This window comes from Epinephelus moara, chromosome 2, assembly GCF_006386435.1.
Source record: "Epinephelus moara isolate mb chromosome 2, YSFRI_EMoa_1.0, whole genome shotgun sequence".
NCBI lineage: Eukaryota > Metazoa > Chordata > Actinopteri > Perciformes > Serranidae > Epinephelus > Epinephelus moara.
The window spans coordinates 21,660,258-21,679,430 of NC_065507.1; the positions used below are offsets into that span (position 1 = coordinate 21,660,258).

At 42.8% G+C, this 19,173-nt stretch overlaps 1 protein-coding gene across 2 annotated transcripts in view; it reads right to left on the minus strand.

The window, feature by feature from the left end:
- Window positions 1-19,173, minus strand: part of npas1 (neuronal PAS domain protein 1) — a 76,030-nt gene that overhangs the window by 44,059 nt on the left and 12,798 nt on the right. Inside the window, exons 1-2 of one of the 2 annotated variants that reach the window (XM_050061974.1) lie at window positions 747-1,378; window positions 276-446 (exon numbers count right to left, since the gene is read on the minus strand). The gene's annotated coding sequence lies outside the window, so the exon portion shown is untranslated. Of the gene's footprint in view, window positions 1-275; window positions 447-746; window positions 1,379-19,173 lie in introns of those variants that run through there. The other variant, XM_050061984.1, reaches the window with a different exon arrangement.

Genomic DNA, 19,173 nt, shown 5'->3' on the forward strand with positions numbered 1-19,173 from the left:
CAGAGAAAGAGAAAAACAACTTCAGGTGTAAATTTAACAAGTTAAAATAAAACTATCTTTCGATTTTTTATAAAGATATGACAATCACATCATTTTAAACTAACAGCAAAAATCTGACAAAAGGTGACAACTTTATAACTGTGCGTACGTGTGTGTGTGTCCGGCATGTGTGTGAGAAAATCAAGCAAGAGAGTGACAAACTGTGTGTACACTCATACATGTGTGTGTGTGTGCGTGTGTGTTGACCTGAGTTGTTAGATCCATTATCTACTCACCTGACGGGCATTTCCAGCGTTCAGTCTGCTGCTGTTGATCTGATCCACTTTGTCTCCCTCCTTCTCTTCTTCTTCTTCCTCCTCTTCCTCTTCTTCTTCTCCTCCTCTCCGGAGCCCCTGCTCTGCCCTGGCGGTGCCCCCCCACCACACCAGCTCCACCAGCACCTCGAGCTTAAACACAGCAAACAAACACTGTGTGTGTGAGCCAAGGGGGCTGGGACGGGGGCAGCGTCAATCCCCTCACTTTCACAAAAGCCGTGGCCGTGCAGCCGGACACATCGTGGACTCCCGTTGCAAAAGAGTGTGTGTGAGTGTGTGTGTGTGTGTGTGTGTATGTGTGTGAAAGAGAGAGAGAAAAAGAGAGAGGGAGAGAGAGGGAGAGCGTGTGTGTGTGTGTGTGTGTGTGTGTGTGTGTTTGTGTGTGTGTGAGCGGAGCTAGCTGATGTAGCTCTCCTTGGCTCTCAGACTCACTTCACCAACACTCTGCTCCGCTGCTTCTTGGAGATGGACTCGGATTAGGACACAGCCAGTGTGAGAATCTCTTTCTCGCTCTCTCTCCCTCACTACGTCTCTCTCTCTCTGCCTCCCTCCAGCCGGCATGCTCCCTCCCACCCTTCCTCTCTCCCGCTCACTCATTCACTCTCCTCGCTGAGCTTCTTTCTTTTCATTTCCTCTTGGGAAAGCCGTGCACACCAGTTGTCTCTGCCTTCAGCTGCTCCCTCTCTCCCTCTCTCTCTCAGTCACTAGTAAATATAAAAGGCATGCTTGTACAGCCCCTCGCCTCAGTCTCTCTCTGGCTCTCGCTCCCTAACTCGCTGTGTCTCATGCTTTCGTTTACCCCCACCTCCCTGTGCCCCCCTCACTTTCTTTCTCACTGTCAAAGCTGCCTTTCAAATGCTGATTAGCAGCCAGAGTAAAAGAGGGAGAGAGAGAGAGAAGGGATGACTGAAACAAGTGGGAGATTCCATCACATCCACACGTATTGTAAACTGTGACTCCTGTCCCGTGCAAACACACATACACACAGAAACTTGTTTTTGTCGCTTAGGATGACATCACGTTGACTTACATTAATTCCAGGACACTTATGTTGATCTACTGTTAACCAAAAAACAAAGTTTTAACCATAGAAGTTCATGTTTATCTTGTAGGTAACACGTTTGTTACGCAAGTCCTCCAAACTAAATGAAAACCCAACATTTGTCTTTGCCCTCCAAAACGACCCATATCTGACGCCCGCATCGTAAATCTGATATCATTTGTCAGTCATCTTAACAAAACTGTTACAAACATAATTCATATCGTCCGTTTTCTGATTTATTCATTTATTCATTCATTTTCCGTAACTGCTTATCCTGTTAGGGGACACGGGTGGGCTGGAGCCTATCCCAGCTGACATTGGGCGAGAGGCAGGGTACACCCTGGACAGGTCACCGGACTATCACAGGGCTGACACATAAAGACAGACAACCATTCACACTCACATTCACACCTATGGCCAATTGCGAGACACCAATTAACCTGCATGTCTTAAGACTGCAGGATGAAGCTGGAAAACCCACACTGACACAGGGAGAGCATGCAAGCTCTGCACAGAGGGGCTCCAAAACCCCCCACCCTGGGTTTTGAACCAGGAACCCTCTTGCAGTGAGGCAAGAATGCTAACCACTGTCCCACATTAGTTCTCCTTTCCAAATAAAACAACACTGCCACGACTGTTGTTTAGGTTTGGTTCGATTTAGAGGCAACAGCTAAGTAAAAGTAAGATTGAAGACAAAGCAATGTTGGTTGCCAGTAGGAAACGGGACTGGCAGTCTCTCATGTCATACTCATATGGTTAGTTAACCCATCCATAAACTACAACAAGCTGTCACAATTTGCATCTTTGCATACTTACACTTGCTATTTTAAGTGCGTAAGTGTTTTCATACTGAAAAGTATGGCAAAATGCAATGCACTATGAGTACCCAGATGGTGTAAACATAACAGTCAAAAAGTTGAGTGTGGAACACTTCTGTGGAATCATCCTCCTGTTTCGGTCTTGGAGGCAGTCATCGTCTACACATTCAGGAGTAGACTTAAGACTTTCCTCTTTGGTAAAGCTTGTAGTTAGGGCTGGCTCAGGCTTATTTTGGACCAGCCCCTAGTTAGGCTGAAATGGGCCGAGTCTGCCAGGGGACCTCCTATCATACACAGAGCCCCTTCTCTCCTTCTCTCTCTCACTCTCACTCTCAGATTCTGAAAAGTTGGTTCTTATTCATTTGCTAACATTCATGTCCTATTACTGCATGTCATGAACTCGGCTTCCTCTCTGGGGCCATTGTGCTCCACTTGTCCTCGAATCGTGGCTATGCCTGGATCGTGGTCCGGGTTACACTGCTGTTGTGGTCCTGCCTGGTGCCTCCTACTACATATATATATATATATATATATATATATATATATATACTTAAAACATATATGCTACTAAATTACTATCATTATTATTATTATATTATTACTAAAATTAATGTTATTGTAGCTATTGTCATTACTGCTTGCCCTCTGTCTCTCTTTCTGTCTCATTGTGTCATACGGATTACTGTTAATTTATTATGCTGATCTGTTCTGTACGACATCTATTGCACGTCTGTCCGTCCTGGAAGAGGGATCCCTCCTCAGTTGCTCTTCCTGAGGTTTCTACCATTTTTGTGATTTGTGATATTGGGCTTTATAAATAAAATCAAAAATTTAATTGAACACTGGACACTTCTAACCCTTAATGGTAACCATCTTGACTAGATAGCACAAGGGGAGAGACAATCAAACTTGTGAAAATGGCGGTTGAGGAAGCTGCAGTGGTTGGTGCTGTGAACAAGTTAACAAGCCGACAGATATTTTGGTCGGCGACAATCGCGGTCGATTGTTGGTCGTTATGCTCTATCCAGTTGCAATTTGCCATTTAAAAAGTAGATGTGATTGTCATTTATGGTAAGTGCACAACAGCCATGTTCAATTTGAAACAACACTACCCTGTAGAAAATGACGTACTGTGTGATGTAGTGTACACAGTGTACTGTATGGAAGTATCTGGATTGTGACACAGCAATGTCCACTACTTTTGCCTTTGCTTTGGAAGCTTAAAAAAAGAAACATATTACTACAGGTATTGGCTCAATTGCCGGTGCAAACAGCAGTGGAGACAGTAGGAACTGATGCTACTCAGCACCTCAATGTTTCTGGACCGTCTAGATCCATAACGACCACCACTGGTTGTGCTGCCACTGCTATCAGATGAATATAAAGAACCTTTAACCACTTAATAAATTTACTGCTTAAACCAAATTGCTCCAAGGTAAAAAGACAACAGCTCCCCCCATCCCAAAAGACCTTTTAAGGTTCCCTGTGGAGTTTTTGACCTCTAGTAGTTTTTTTTCTGAGTGTTTTTTTTTTGTTTGTCTCTTCCTAAGCACATGCATGCACACAGGGATGACACACTACTCTCCTGCCAAAGGTTTCACACTATGCCACTAATCTACAGGTGGCGATAACACATTAAGATATGCAGAAGAAGACTGCAAACTAGTGAACATGGATGTGCTGAATTTATGGGGATATGAGTTTTATTAGGCAGGAAATGCACAACACACATTTGTCAGAGCTTAGGGATGCATTTTGGTGAGCAGCACTGAAGGGAAACAAATTTTTTTGTTTACTTTCCAGGGCACCTTTAACGGCCAGACATACCAAGCTGACATCAAAGAACTGTTGTGTCGCATTGGGACACTTGTGTCTCAGTCTCCCGTGCACTGAGCTGAACTGTCAGTCAGTGTGATTTCATTTATTGACGGGCTTCGCAATTCAACATGCTGAATTAGCTGAAAAATAGCAAACGAGGGCCGACTAGTGCCAACAACGGGGGACACACCACAAAACTAGGTATCAGCCACTCTCTGATGGCGTGACGCTGACCACCGTCTGACCACTGGCTTGATGTGTCAGTGATTTCTGCTAATACATGTATGAATTCTGCTGCCAACTCACTCTGACATAGTCTACAAAGTAACATAGAATGGAAATACTCAAGTAAAGTACAAGTACCTCAAAACTGTGCAGTGTTTTAATTGTATTTAGTTATATTCCTCCACTGAGCGTCTGTATGTTCTATATGTGCAACCTATAGTCAACGTGCTCAGACCCACACACGTACACATACTTGCGGATGCGCACGCACACACACATGCGAGCGTATATGTGAACAAATAATCACACTCAGAGACTCACTCAAGTACTCTCTCTCCCACCAATCTCCCTCCCTCCTTCTCCCCCTTCCCCCTCTCCTCTGTTCGTTCCCCTTGCCCTCAAACACTACTCAGAATATTGATACATCACCCCCTCCTCCTTTTTCTCTCTCTCCCTCTCCGTCTCTCTCTCTCCCTCCATCACTCACTTTCTCTACTGAATACTGATAGGCTGTCTACTCCGTGGTCTGAGTTTCAAATCTCTCCCTCCCTCTTGCTCCCTCCAGTCGCTGCACCCACTACAAAAAAAAAACAGCAACATAAAGGAGGAAATAGCAGAAGTTAATGCACTGAGGTAGACATAAATTCACTTAAGTACCATTTCAGATTATGTCAAGCTAAAAATGGGCTTAACATTGTGGAAAGGAGGGGAGAGGGGTGTCAGAAGAGGAGAGGAGGGGGGTGCTGCTTTGGTTGGCTGTCTTGCCAGCGGAAACTGGCCGAGCGGCTCGCAGCACTGTAGTGAACGGGCGGCCCGCAACAAAAGGAAAAAGACGTGTGAAAAGTTCAGGCAAATGAAGACGCATTCAGTGGTTTTTGTCCGACTCCCACCCTCCTGCCTCATTGTTGGGCATGTCGGCTATGGTGTGGCTGGGGGGGGAGAAGAAGGGAGTGAATGAGGTCGTCAAAGAGTCCCAGTGAGCCCCCTCCACTTTGCACAGACACACACACATACACACACACACTCAACAGCTTGAAACAGCTGAGAGCAGGAGAGAGCGACAATAAGAGAAACAACACAAACAGAAAATGTCCTGCTTTTCTCACATGGATGGGAAGGTGGAAGGGCCTTTCAGGGTATTTGTGTGTTTAAGTGTGTGTGAGTGTAAGTGTGTGTCTGCGCAGGAGAGAGTTTTTGTGTGCCTAGTCTCTTTGGAGGAGGCTTTCTGTCTGCATTAGAAGTGCAGTGCGTCTGAGACACTGGGAGAGGGAGTGTGTGATTTTGTCCTCCAAGTCTTCCCCAGGCGTCCTTGAAGGAGACTTGCAGGGAATATCTGACTCCGTGTGTGTGTGTCAGTGTGTGTGTGTCAGCGTGTGTTTGAGCCCTCACAGGCTTAGTTTAGTACCGGAGGCTTGCCTCGCGGAGCAGTATTACAGGTGTTCCCTTCACAAATCAGGGTGCTCCTGGAAGTAAGAAAAACTACAACCTGAGGCTGAAGAATTAACCTGGCCTGATGGATGAGAAATGTAATTGAATCGAGTGGGTAAATAAGAGTAAAAATCCTTAGTCAGAGTGTGTGTGTTTCTGTGTGTGTGTGTGTGTGTGTGTGTGTGTGTGTCTGCACATGCATGTGGAATAGTGTGTGACGACTGTTGCAGTCAGCGAGACAGTCACACCCATGTCTGGCCTTGTTTCTCCGCTTGTCTACACATGCTATCGGCTGTGGTCAGTTCGATGTAGTGACAGGAAACTGCCTTTTTCAGACACACAGTTCAAAGAGGCCAGTGATGGAAGAAGAGAAACTAAAAACATGTCGCAGCAGAGGAATATAATTAAAAGTACAATGACTCATTCTGCAAAATAGACTTGTCAGGTTATTATTAATTTACTGTAGCTGGACGAGGTAAAGCTAATTACAACTACTGTGCTACTGCAGTTGTATTTGAATAGTTTAATTTATACAAGCATCATATTTCAGAAGATTATCACTTGTTTTGTGTCTAAAATCTTGACATGCAAAATAACTAATCCTTTTCAATCACTTAAAACCCACCAGATGTGTGTGGCTGCAGAGACTCTGCCCTCTGTCTGTATTTCCTTCTTTTTTCTTTGTTCCAGATGTTTATGGACGTGTACCCTTACAGCGATCAGGTGAGGTTGAAGCTTTATAAAAAGGGAGTGACCAGATGCCAGACTGTGAGCAGCAGGCATCCAAGAAACGCAGTGCCAAAAAAACCCCCATAAAAAACAAATACAATGAGGCAAAACACGAAATGAGAGTGAATCTGGGGTTGGCTTTTACCTTCTCTTTTGCTGGCTAGCATGCTTACAAACAGTACCAGATAAACCCTAATAAGATAGGGTGAATTCATGAAGAAAACTTTCGAGTCTCCACGGTGAACAAAGAATCCAAAAACAGAAAAAAGTCTTAATGAATTGAAGTCATAGGGAGCTCCATTTAACAACAGCAAAACTTTATCAAACATCCATTTACAAACTCTCACACAATTTTTGCAGTATAATCCAAGACTCATTTATCCAGTTTTATGTTCAGTACTTCCCAAACATATACATTTTTACTCACCCCAAAACATTTCCACATAACGAGTAGCGTGCTTGTGCTGTTTATGTTTTAAATATTATGGTTTTAGGGTAAATGCTTGAGTTTGGGAAGTACTGAGAATGCAACTGGATAAAAGAAACTTGGAATATACTGCAGGAGTTGTGTGAGAGTTTGTCAACAGATATTTTGATATAGATTTGCTGTTAGTCAAGGATCCCTGTGACTTTAATTCATGAAAGATTTTTCTCAGTTTTGCAAGAAAAACAAAATTTTCCTCTTGCATTAAAAGTAACATGGGGTGAGTAATTCATACACAAATGATCATTTTGGGGGTGAAGAATTTCTTTAAGAATATTACATATTTACTTCAAGAAAAGAATGAAAAGGAGCTTTAAAAAATGAACTGAATCTGAGGGTAAATGTTCATTTTTGATATTGGAAACAGTGATTTAACAAAAAAAGAAAATTGTTAAATCAATGAAAAGCTTTTAAAACTAAGAACTTTAATCAACACTTTTAGCTGAGGTTAGTGATCCTAAATGACAGGGAGAACAACATGTGGCAATTGAATGTTTAACACTGATCACATTTACTGTGTGTCTTCTGAACTACCACAGACTGCTTTCTGTTTCCGTGGGAAGTAAACACGGTGAAAACTGGCAGACTCTTTACAGCTAAAACACACCGTGTTTGTGCAGTGAATTAAAATGAAGTTGCTCCGCTGAAATACTTCCCAAAATAGACTGGGCTACATCACACATACACATATTTAGATTTTAACATACAGTAAACTGAATGTACAGACCACACAAAGAGAAAAACAATCAACATTTAACAAATAAATGGTCCTCCTCTTTTAGATGATAATGTTTCTTTGAAAAACATTCAACATAAAGCAGTGTATGCTGTAGAAAATGATCTAACACATGTAACTACGCTCTCATCACATCATCTTTTCTCATCATCAAGTTTAAGTTGGCCAACCAAAGAGATGATTTCTTCCTGATGGAGGTAACCTAAAGGGGCATTGTGCCAATTTTATACATAAAAATCAGTTTAGTAGTCTTGGGAAGTACTTGTTAGACCAATAATACACCATCAGGTTGCATTATGTGAAGTGCAGGAAGCAGTATTGTTTTGACCTGTAGTAAAAGCCAGAATAAACTGCAGGAACACCCCTGAGTATCAGAGGGAAGCCTTGATACAAATCTGTTAAAAATAATATTTGTCTTTAAAGGTATTGATGGTATTGATAGGATGCAGCATTTCTGCAACATTAAAAATCATTAGTTTCCTTCTGACATCAGCTTCTGTCTCGAAATAAAATACTTCCCCCGAGCCGCTAGCCGTCAGTGAAGTATTTAAGACTATGAAAATTTAGCCCGGCAGAACACAACGTTTTCTTCACCTTCCCCTCAGCAGCACACACAGATGATAAGTATAAAAGGGTGTTTAAGATAACTGCCATAGAGTAGATAATATTCCAAATCTATCAGACAATAATTCTTTGAGGGCATGTGGCCATTAAGGAGCCATTTCGCCTTTTGTTGAGTATGCTCCTCCATATTTCATTGAGATGCATATCGGCCTTTCACACTGTCTGCCTGCTCCGCTATTCTCTATTCAACAGTGACCCATTGCTCCCTGCCATACAATCCTTCACCTTTCTGGGCTTAAAAGTAATTACCACTTTAATTTGCTGTCCGCTTTTGTGCATGCCTGAGTGTATCTGTAGCTGACTGGAGAGCTTACTGTGTGTGTGTGTGTGTGTGTGTGTGTGTACATGTATGCTTACAGGAAGCAATGAAGTGCACGTACTTAAATGTAAGCACGGAGCTGAAACAATGAGTTGATAATTTATTAGATAGGAAAAAAATGAACTCACAACAACTGTGATAATTGATTAGTTGTTGTAAAAGTCATTTATCAAACTAAAGTAAAAATACTGGTTGCAGCATCTCAAGTGTGAGGATTTTCAAACCAGTCCCACTCCAAACTCAAATACCGACACACAGAGGCATCCTTTCCTTGGTATGAGACACACCAAGTGGCGGCATTTTTTGACGCCCCAAGCAATGGCTGTAGTATAAAGAGCAAAAAAGTCCACATAGGGTGAAAGAGGAGGTGGATGGTAGGGGTGTAAATCACCAGTTTCATCATAATACGATATTATGTCTAATCTTTGGACAACAATGCGATATTTGCCGATATTACAAAGCCACAATATGATTTTGATTCAGTGTGATTTCAGGGCCTGCAATTGAAATGAGACGAAATTATCTGCCCATTTAACAGAATCAGTTACAGAAGCAGCTGCCACCCCTTACTTTTCTACTTTTGGCCATAAGCGATGAAAGCAACACATAAATTATGTAAATAACTGTAACTGGTTCAGTGCAGTGAAGTTTACTTTAACTCCATTAACACATAACAGCACATGGGATACGTTAACTGTCAGGGCTTCCTGCAAGAGAGTCGTTTCTGGAAGAAACCTTTTCATTTTAACCCAATCATCTTCCTAAAACCTCAGGTCTATCTGGCCTAAATCCTGAAGGCAAACTTCTCCCAACGACAAAACAAAGCAAAAGTATCACATTCAGCTCAGTTATAACTGTCAAAAACAACAAACAACTATTTTTGCTAGTCGGCCATTATTAGCTTAAGCATGTTTACATTACATAAATTAGCCTCACGGGTAGCAGACTTTTTCCTCTACTCATAGCTTAACAGATTACATGTAACGTTATTATTTTTCTTACTCACTGGTGGTTTAAGTCACTGCACCTCCCGACACAACAGTATAGTTGAATATCAGCCAACATGCACGTTTTTTCAGCCAAACAAAGCGGCTAATGTTGCTGTAGCAAGAAGTTAGCGGAGTGAGATGCCTGTCCAAGCAGGTAACGTTATGTCGTGTTTTTATATCATAACATCATTGTTTACATACGGCATGTGCTCCGTCTGTTGTCCTGTATTTTCTCCGAAATCCCAAATATTTCCACTGTGCTGATTTATTCTCGAGTGTATAACATTATCCTCATCGTCTTTCTCTTGGCTGCCTGCCGTCTGCCTGCCGCTGTTTGATGGTGACACAGACTTTCAAAATAAAAGCGCGTCCAAAAGATGATAATATGGATCCATGCTCTCACTTTGCATCGATGAAACTGGATCGTATCGATATATCGATCCAGATCGATGGATTGTTAAACCCCTAGTGGATTGGTCAAACAAACTTCGACTATTACCCGGGAGACCGCTGTTTTTATCCTGTCTGAAACCAGAAGTCAATCAAGTTACTTTAATGACTGTGTTAATGACGCTTAAGTGACATATGTCACTTGACATTACATTATATTATTAACAAATGTAGTTATTTTAAGCCAAACCATGATGTTTCCTTTCCCAGCCATGGAATTGTGTTGCCTAAACCTAAGGAAGTAAACCTAAAAACAAAGTGGTTTACTAACATTTAAAGTCTATTATAAAAAGACACAATGCATGTAACCAGCATAAATTGACACACCATCCTTGAACGTCCAAAACCGGCATTGGAGGGATACTACAAGTGTCACAGTTTGACATTTAGGGCCACTGACCAAGTGTCGGTCTTTGGCAAGCTGGGAGTGAGAATGTGTTGGGATTTTTCCCACTTACATATTACTATAATTTAATAGTCTGATTTTGGATTGTTGGTCAGACAAAACATTTTTCTTTTTTTTCTAGACCAAATGGTTCAATGAATTGGGAAATTGATAAATTAATCGAAAATGAAAAAGATCATTAGTTGTAGCCCAAAATGTGAGTATATGAAGTTTCTGTGCACATTTAAATTTTCATGTGCTTAGAAATACAAGGAAGGTGAGCACATTTGTTTTTCATGGACCCAAATTAAAGATATATTTGTGTGACTGTATAAATATAAATCTGTATGTGCGGACAAAAGTGTATATAAACGTGTGTGTTTTGTATTGTTTAATGTGCGTGCATGTGTGTGTGTGTGTGTGTGTGTGTGTGTGTGTGTGTGTGTGTGTGTGCTTATGGTTAGCCTCCCATTGGCCCAATTACTCCAGAACCAAACCCCCTCTGCTTCCCTGCTTTCCCCCAAAATCCCTCACCCCTCTCACCTCACAGTCCCAGCGGTGNCTCCCTGGTCCCAGGTGAGCTGACGACACAAGGAGAGCAGAAACACTCGGCGAATATTAATGGTTTGATCTGAATATTAATAAACCATGCATCTTAATGATCTTTAAAAAAAAACAAAGAGCCACAGTCGAGTGCTATACTGCCAGCAACACACACAAACACAGAGAAGCCGATGCAAACACACACACACACACACACACACAGTGAGCTGAACTATCTGTCCTGCGCTGTGTAGATTAGTTAAAACAGGGCCTTATCCTCCAACCTGCTGTTTAAATGCTGAGCATCACGTTCAAGACAAATGTGTTGTCTTTTTTTTCCTCTCAGTAAATGAAGACACCTCTCCTTTCCCACGTCCTTCTCCTCTATCTCCTCCTGTTGCTCTCTTCATTTTCTTTTTATCTCCTTCTACTCTTTTAGTTCAGGCAGCACCCCCTCCCTCGCGCTGCCTCTCACAGTTGCCCCATTTCACCCCTCCCTCTCTTCCTCTTTACCTACTCCCTCCCTCCTCTTTCTCCCCCCGCTATCTCCCCCTCTCCCCCTCTATCACTTTCTCACTAGATTACCCCATCTCTCCCTCGCTCCCTCTCCCAGCCTCACCTACTCGATATTCCAGCCTTGTTCTCCTGCAGTCTCCAGCACAACTTTCTGACCCACTTCCTCTCTCCTCCCTGGCCCCCTGATCAAAGCCTGCAGGACGGCATCGCCTTGGGCAGAGGAGAGGGAGAGCGCGAGATGGGGGGATGAAGGGATCGGAGCCGAGAGAAGAGAGGAAGAGACAGATAGAGAAGGGATAGAGCGGCACGAGAGAGAGGGAACAGAGAGATCACAAGGACGGGAAGAGGAGCCAGGTGCCCTCTCAGCCCAAGGACAAAAGCTCTTCCTGGCTGATCACACACACACTCAGCGAGTCCTGTCAGCGCCGTCATTCCTGGTCATGTACGTTATGTGTAAAGACAGCGCTGACATTAATGCGGTGTGATAAAAAAAATATAATTTTTTTTCTGCAGCTCAAACCCCCAAAACAACTCAACTTTACAAGTGATGGCCATTAAAATTCAACAGGATGTTTAATAAATTACACTTTCAGATTACATGTTGTCCCATCTTGTTATTCTGTTTTGCATTCAGGCGTTGCACAGGTGAGCGCACTGACAATGTGTATCTGTATCTCAGCAGGTGTCACTCAGGGTGTAAACTCTCCTTGTTATGAAGTCGTTTTTGTCTTAAAGCCTTATTTCCTTAAAAAAGGTGAAATAAAATCTGCAAGTGGAGGAAGAGGGAAGATTTTTCTTCCACAATCAAGCTGCATTTTTACTTGATTTTAATGCAATCAACTACCTTCCCCTTCTTTGATACAGACAGTCTTTTAGAAAATTAGTACAAAATCCGTAACGGAGTGATTTGCGCTAACTTGTCCCAACAAAATAAGTGTTTTAGGACTCAGGTAAAGACTTGATAAGATGGAGATTTCTTGCAGTGCACAGCCGTCTCCTCTGTGGAGTCGTTATAATTTTAAGAGCCTGGGTTCGGGATGTAAGATCTGTCCATCCCAGTGGCCGTGTCGGTTGGGCAGTTGGGGCGGGCGGGGAGGATGGAGGAACACCAGCCCATTTGTACCCAGAGCGAGGTGGCGTGTACTTTAACATTCCCCGCGCATCCCGACAAAGAGCACTAATTATAAATAAATTAGGGACACGACACGGTGTGCCACAGGGGGACCAGCCAGAGCAGTCACAGAATAGAGAGACTGATAGAGAGAGAAGAGGGTGTGTAAAAGAAACAGAGAGAGGTAGGAGGGAGGGAGAGGAGAAGACAGAGAGGAGCAGACAGAAGAGATTTGGCAATGACATAGAGGAGCAAGTAGGAGAAGAAAGTAGATAAGAAAATAGAGGAATGGAGCATGGGGAGGCCTGGGGATATAGAAGGAGTGGAGGGAGGGAGTGTAAGCGAGCGGGTATACAAGGCCTGAATCCTCAAAATATAGCTTGAACATACATCTGGTGCCAAAAAAAGTGACAAGATTCTCTCTAGATGACGGAGGCAGTGCAATATGTTTGAGCAGAGATAGAAAAAGGTGGCAGGGAAATTAACAACCAAAATGAAACAGGGGGAGACAGTGTCTTAAAAATATATATACCCAGTACAAGATGAAGTCCACGGAAAGAGCAAAATGGAAAAAAAATAATCGGCGCCGCATCTGTTGGAAATGGATTCCTGTTATTTTAAAACAAATAATACAAATCTGATTAAGTAAATACTGTATAATACAATAATCATAAGGTGGCGATATCTACCAGAGCGCTCTACACACACTAGTAGTCAACACTCCCTACCTGTCACTCAAGCTTATCTGAGATGACTTGTCAACCAAGCAAGTGTATGTCAAGAGACTGCCGTGTGTGTGTGTGTGTGTGTGTGTGTGTGTGTGTGTGTGTGTGTGGAGAGAAGAGAGATCTGTTTCTGTTTCTTTGTGTCCGTGTGCGCACAGGTTTGTGTGTTTGCCCGTGTTTGTTTGTTGCGCTGTGTGTGTTTAGCATCAGAGTGCATGCATGTGTGCGTGTGCGCAGGGAGTGAACCTCGCCACTATCTAAATGGATCACACTTCAGAGTGTGCCGCCATTTCTCAGAAGCTGCCATCTCGGCGCAGACAGACAGACAGACAGACAGACAGACTGGGCGGGGTGGGGGGGTGGGAGACAGGCTCAGCCGGCTTGCTCCACTCAAGGTTATGTCCTGCCTGAAGTTGAAAACTGATGACTGTCGCTACAGCGGGAAAATGTGACGGAGTTTGAGAGGAAAAATAAGCGTGGTCTTTACGTGCGGGCCTTTCTCCGTGTGGTGTGATGTGAATGTCTTAAATGATGGAAGTTAACAACCTGCCTGGACGATAAAGCCAGGAGACATTTATCGTCCCCGAACAACTGCTTTGTGTCTCTCTTTTGGGCTGGGGGTCAGAGGTCAGCCGACTGCGACACAGACAGAGAAAGGTCGACTGACTGACCTGCGATTGGCCCGTGACATGGCGACCCCCCACTGACACCGTGGTAGCCATGGCTACTGAGCTGCAGACAAACATGATGTCAGAGTAAGACTTGGGGGGGTGGGGTGCAGGAGAGAGGTCAAATAATAACTCATCTAAGATTCCACTCAACACGCACACATTCATACCCAACTAATCTCCCATTAAAATCATTATTTTCCGATGTGAAGCTGCTCACCGCGCCCGATTTGCAGAACTGACACACGCAGATGGATCTGCAAAGTGCAAATAATATAAAAGCACCGGGGTCTCCATTATCAAAGTCTATGCTTGTGTCTATAGTCTCTAAACTTTCTGCACAGAGGAGAGTTAAAGAAGAAGAAAGGTAAAGAAGGGAGGGAAGACAAGAGAGGAGCAGCTTGTTGCATTAGCATTCCACCAGCAGAGAGGCTGTCTGTTTGCCTCTGGCAGCAGCCGAGAGAGGGGGACACTCTCTGCATCCTCACACAGCTCGTCTATCTCTCCCTCTGTCACTGTCTATCTCTCGCTCTGTCTGTCTCTGCCTGTCTCTCTCTCCTTCGCTCTCCCTGAGTCTGTCTGTTACATTTCTCCCTCCACTCTGCCATTGCCTGTCACTGTTTTTCTACACTCTGGATAATTTTCTCTGCAGTCTTCCTGTATCTCCCTATCACTCTATCTCACACTGTCATCTTTCTGTTTATCTTTCTCTCCACTAATTTCTATTTTGCCCCCTTTCTCTTCGCATTATTTTCATTCAACACCTCATGTTCCCCTCGTAGTCTCCCCTAGAAATTATACTGTTCACCGCTGAGAAAGCCGACTCCAGCCATGACTGCCAGAAGTGAGTCATGAAGCTACCTAGTGTGTATCATGATGTTGGCAGGTATGTCTGCGCGACTTTTTAAGTAACACATCAGATTTATCTGTCAATAACGGCAGACATACAGTAAATAAATACAGATTCAGGAAGCATTTCGTGCACACCTGTGTTGCTGCAACCCTGAAACACATGCTCACATATTTTTTCACCATTCATTCCTGCTATAATCACCTCATTAGATCGTTTCATTAAAATGTTAAATGTATCATAGAATAGTGAGCTAATCTAAATTTAAAATGAAATTCTGTGACAGCGCCGCTGAGTGTAAACACAGTGCTGCGGGTCAGTGTTGCAGGATGTCAGCTAAGTGCAAAGGCAAACTCCCTCTTTGTTGCCATGGTGATTTTAATAAACACAAGCCTTGACCATCCGGCGCATGCAGATACATAAAAAGCAATCCATTTAAATAGTATCATGTTCATTTTCAATTATTCATTGAATGTATTAAAGGTTGCATTTTTTGCATTAATTATTAAACGTAATTCCTTCTGTAAATGAATACAAGGAGGGAAAATGGAAGAGCGCAGCCGAACCAAAACATGGAATTTCATCTTCCTCTCTCAGACTGTACGACGGTCTGAAGAAAAAAGATGTTCATTTAGCACCTTATCTCTATTAGAAGATGGCAGCAAGTGGAAAAATGTACTGTGGAGTATAGAAGTAGCTGTATGTTTTATACTCAGGGTTGGATTTGAAATGAGGTTCAAGTGCTGATCTTAAGCTTTTCAGTAGTGTTTAATTTAGTTTAGTGAACAGTCTAGGAATCGTTATCAGTTTTTATACTAAGGACAAAACAGCAGCAACAAAAATAAATATGATTATTAGGGCTGTCAAAATAACACCTTAATTGCAATTAATTAATCACTGAAAAAATAACATGTTTAAAAAATGAACGCTGATTAATCATGTTCCGTGGTGCCCTTAGACCCAGTGTCATTGAAGGCCACAGTGGCTTTGTCACATTAGGCAGACGAGATGACGCTGCTTGGCCCAATTAATGGAATACTTACATTTAAAAAACACCCAGATTTAACTGTTGATAGGAGCACCATCTCTGCAATTTCTGCAGCAAGGATTTTTGTACCACTGGAGTACTTAAAGCCTGAAATATCATAATCAACGCAAAGCACTTAGCAGCAAACCCAGAGGTCCGAACTAGCACAGCCTCTGATGCTAGTGCTAGCATCTAGCCTTGTCAAGCCACACTTGACCAGGCGTTCAGACGCAAACTGAGTAAGTCTACCTGCAACTGACTAACTAACTCCCTTGCAAAATGGATTGCAATGGACTGCAGCCCAGTTTTGGTGGGAGAGGACAGGGGGACTGTTGTGTCCAAAATCCAGCAGCTTTACTATGACACATTTGAATTGAGAATTTTTAAGTACTTTCACAGCAAAAATTGATGTATGTGATTAATTGAGATTAATTAATCAAAGAGCATGTAATTAATTAGATCATTTGTTTTAATTGCTTGACAGCCCTAATAATTATATAGACAAGGCAAAGTGTTTATGGGACAAACACTGAAATATGATTGACCTGTTATTGCCCAGTTAGCCAAATGCAGAAACCCCTGAAACAAACACAAAGTGAAGCTGGTTAAAGTACAGATCTGGTAGAGTGTCACCAGGGATGATACCAAGTGTCTGCTGAGGTCTATGGGTTGTTACTGACCGCAAAGGCTTGGACACTAAATGTCAATATGATGATATGTGCTGTATTGTAAAGGAGCTGTATGTGACATTCAGAGCATTAATATAGCAGCCTATCCCAGCTGATATTCGGTGAGAGGCGGGGTAGTCATGGGCTCTGCTGGAACTTTTCTGTCTTATATTCTACATTCTACATGTGTGCTTTATTAATATGTATATGTATATATGTGCACGTGTATGTATATATACATATACTGTATGTGCGATGTGTATATCTTTTTATCTTTATATTTTCATACTTGTACGTGTCTGATGGCACCTTGGGGTTGTGAGAAAGCGCAATTTCGTTCCCATGTACTCTGTATGTGGAAACATACAGACAACCATTCCGTTCAGATTCACACCTACAGCCAATTTAGAGTCACCAATTAACCTGCATGTCTTTGGACTGTGGGAGGAAGCCGGAGTACCCAGAGAGAACCTTGGGGACACGAGGAGAACGTGCACAGAGAGGCACCCCCACCCTGGAGTTCGAACCTCTTGCTGTGAGGTGACAATGCTAACCACTGCACCACCTTGTCACCATTTTCCCTCTTTGTGTGTTGTTATCCGAGCGTCTCTGTTCTTCACTTAAGCGCTGATAACACCATCCTGACCTACGTGGATGGAAAGCCCTGGCTTGAAAGTTTGGCGCCCAACGTCTGGTTCCCTCAGATGTTAACACTGTTAGCTCTGTCAGCACTGTTGCCATTGTTTGCACTGTTTGCACTGTTAGCACCATGATCTGAGCACAATTCACTTGATATAAATGTAAACACCTAAAGTTAAAAGCAGCTTTAATCGTTTCGTTTAAAATCTAATATGCTGGATCAAGTAAATGTAATACAGCACCTTTATTGAATAGACTGAGGGTGCTTTACAGTAACGAGTAAAAGAAATAAAAAGACACAATGTAAGAACGAAAATACAAACAAATAAAAAATAAAACCAGCACAGAGCCAAACAACAAAAACATGTCACTGTCCTCCTACTTACAGGCGGCACTGTTTGTACAGGTGTGTGCACCCATTTGACTTCAATTGTCAAAAGAGGGAAAAAGTGCTCTGCGACATGTCAAGATCCACTCTGTGTTCTCTGCCATGAAAGAACTCAAACACTTAGAGAATTTAACTTTTGTCAGCATTTTTCTACCTGCACACGTGAAAGGTAGCGCCTTGTGACTACCCAGCACAGTTTACTGTCATTCTCTTGCTGAAAACAATAAACATTTGCTTTGCTATGAACTGCGTACCGCAACAAAGTGAATGCAGCTTTAAACACAGACATGAAAAAAAAAAGCCCTTAATGAAAACATTCAATCACGATAGAACAAAATTACCATATCAGTATGATGAGTACTCGCCATAATACTCTGATGATTACTCTGCTTTATCAAATTTAATTAGATTATAAAGGCTTAGCCTCCAAATAGCTGTGGGTAAGTAAATCATGTGCCGTCAGGAGCTGAGCTAAAGCCAAGCCAACTCTGTAGTGTAGCCACCGAGACAAAATGCATTCAAACAAATTAATAGTCCATTAAATAAAAGCAAAACTCTGCCGGCTAATAGTGCCTTAAAAGCATATTAGCATTAGAACAGGATAGACACTCATTTGTCTCGTAAGAGAGTGTTTTAGCAGCGAGAAACTCAGGGATGAGTTAGCAAGCCTCGTGATTCTTTCTTTACATACATGTGACATCTGGTGGAGGTCTTTATCCCTACAGTGCTGTGAGCGATGCTTCGACCTAACCCTGGCATGATCAATTCTTTCTTTTCTCCCCCCCTTTCTTTCCTTTTCTTACATTGTCACTGAAACTCATCCTTCTCATTTAAAAGGTACTGTATCTCCCTTGTCTCAATTAATCTCACTCTTTCCCTCTGTTTGCCCTTCCGCTTTTCCACTCCCCGCATCCCTGCATCCATCTTGTTCCTGCCCTCCCCCTTTCCCCCAGGCCCAGCCACCACTCTGGTATTCCCAAAGTCATCTGCAATCAGACATCTTCAATGGATTAATTACACTGTCCTCACACAGCTTGATTGAGCATCTAACATCTACACCCCACCTCCTCAGACCCTGATGCTCCCTCCTCACCTCCACCCACTTACAGAGCTCGAATGCTTTCCTCTTACCCACTTCTGTTCTTCCTTTCATGCCGCCTCTCTTTTCCTTTTTTATTTCTGCTACTCTAAACCTCTCCGTTCAACTCCAGACCCCACCCCAGCCCCCTGTTCTCTAAAAATGACCAAAGCGGTCGTCCCCCTCTTCTCTGGGCTAGGGAGCCTTTACTAATTGGACATCGATTTGCGGGGCTCCCTCCATGATCTCTCCTGAATATTGGGATCACGCTAATTGAAGAATGAACTTAGGCGAGACTTGAACCTGGAAAAAGGGAGAGGGAGAAAGGCAAAGACAGACAAAATGCTTCAGCTTAAAGAAATACAATAAAGCACACACAGGGGTGCATCCATGGAACATGCACAGGTGCTCACGTACAAAATGGGGGAAAGAATCGGAGCTCCTTCAAAGATAAATGGGTATAGACATTTTGCCACATGGTAGGATTCACAAAATGTTGCACTGATCATTAGTATCTGATTTAGAGTAACCTTAATCAGCGGAGCCTCCATTAACTGCCTTAACAAAACATGAAAAAAAGGAGCTGAGGAAAAATTAAA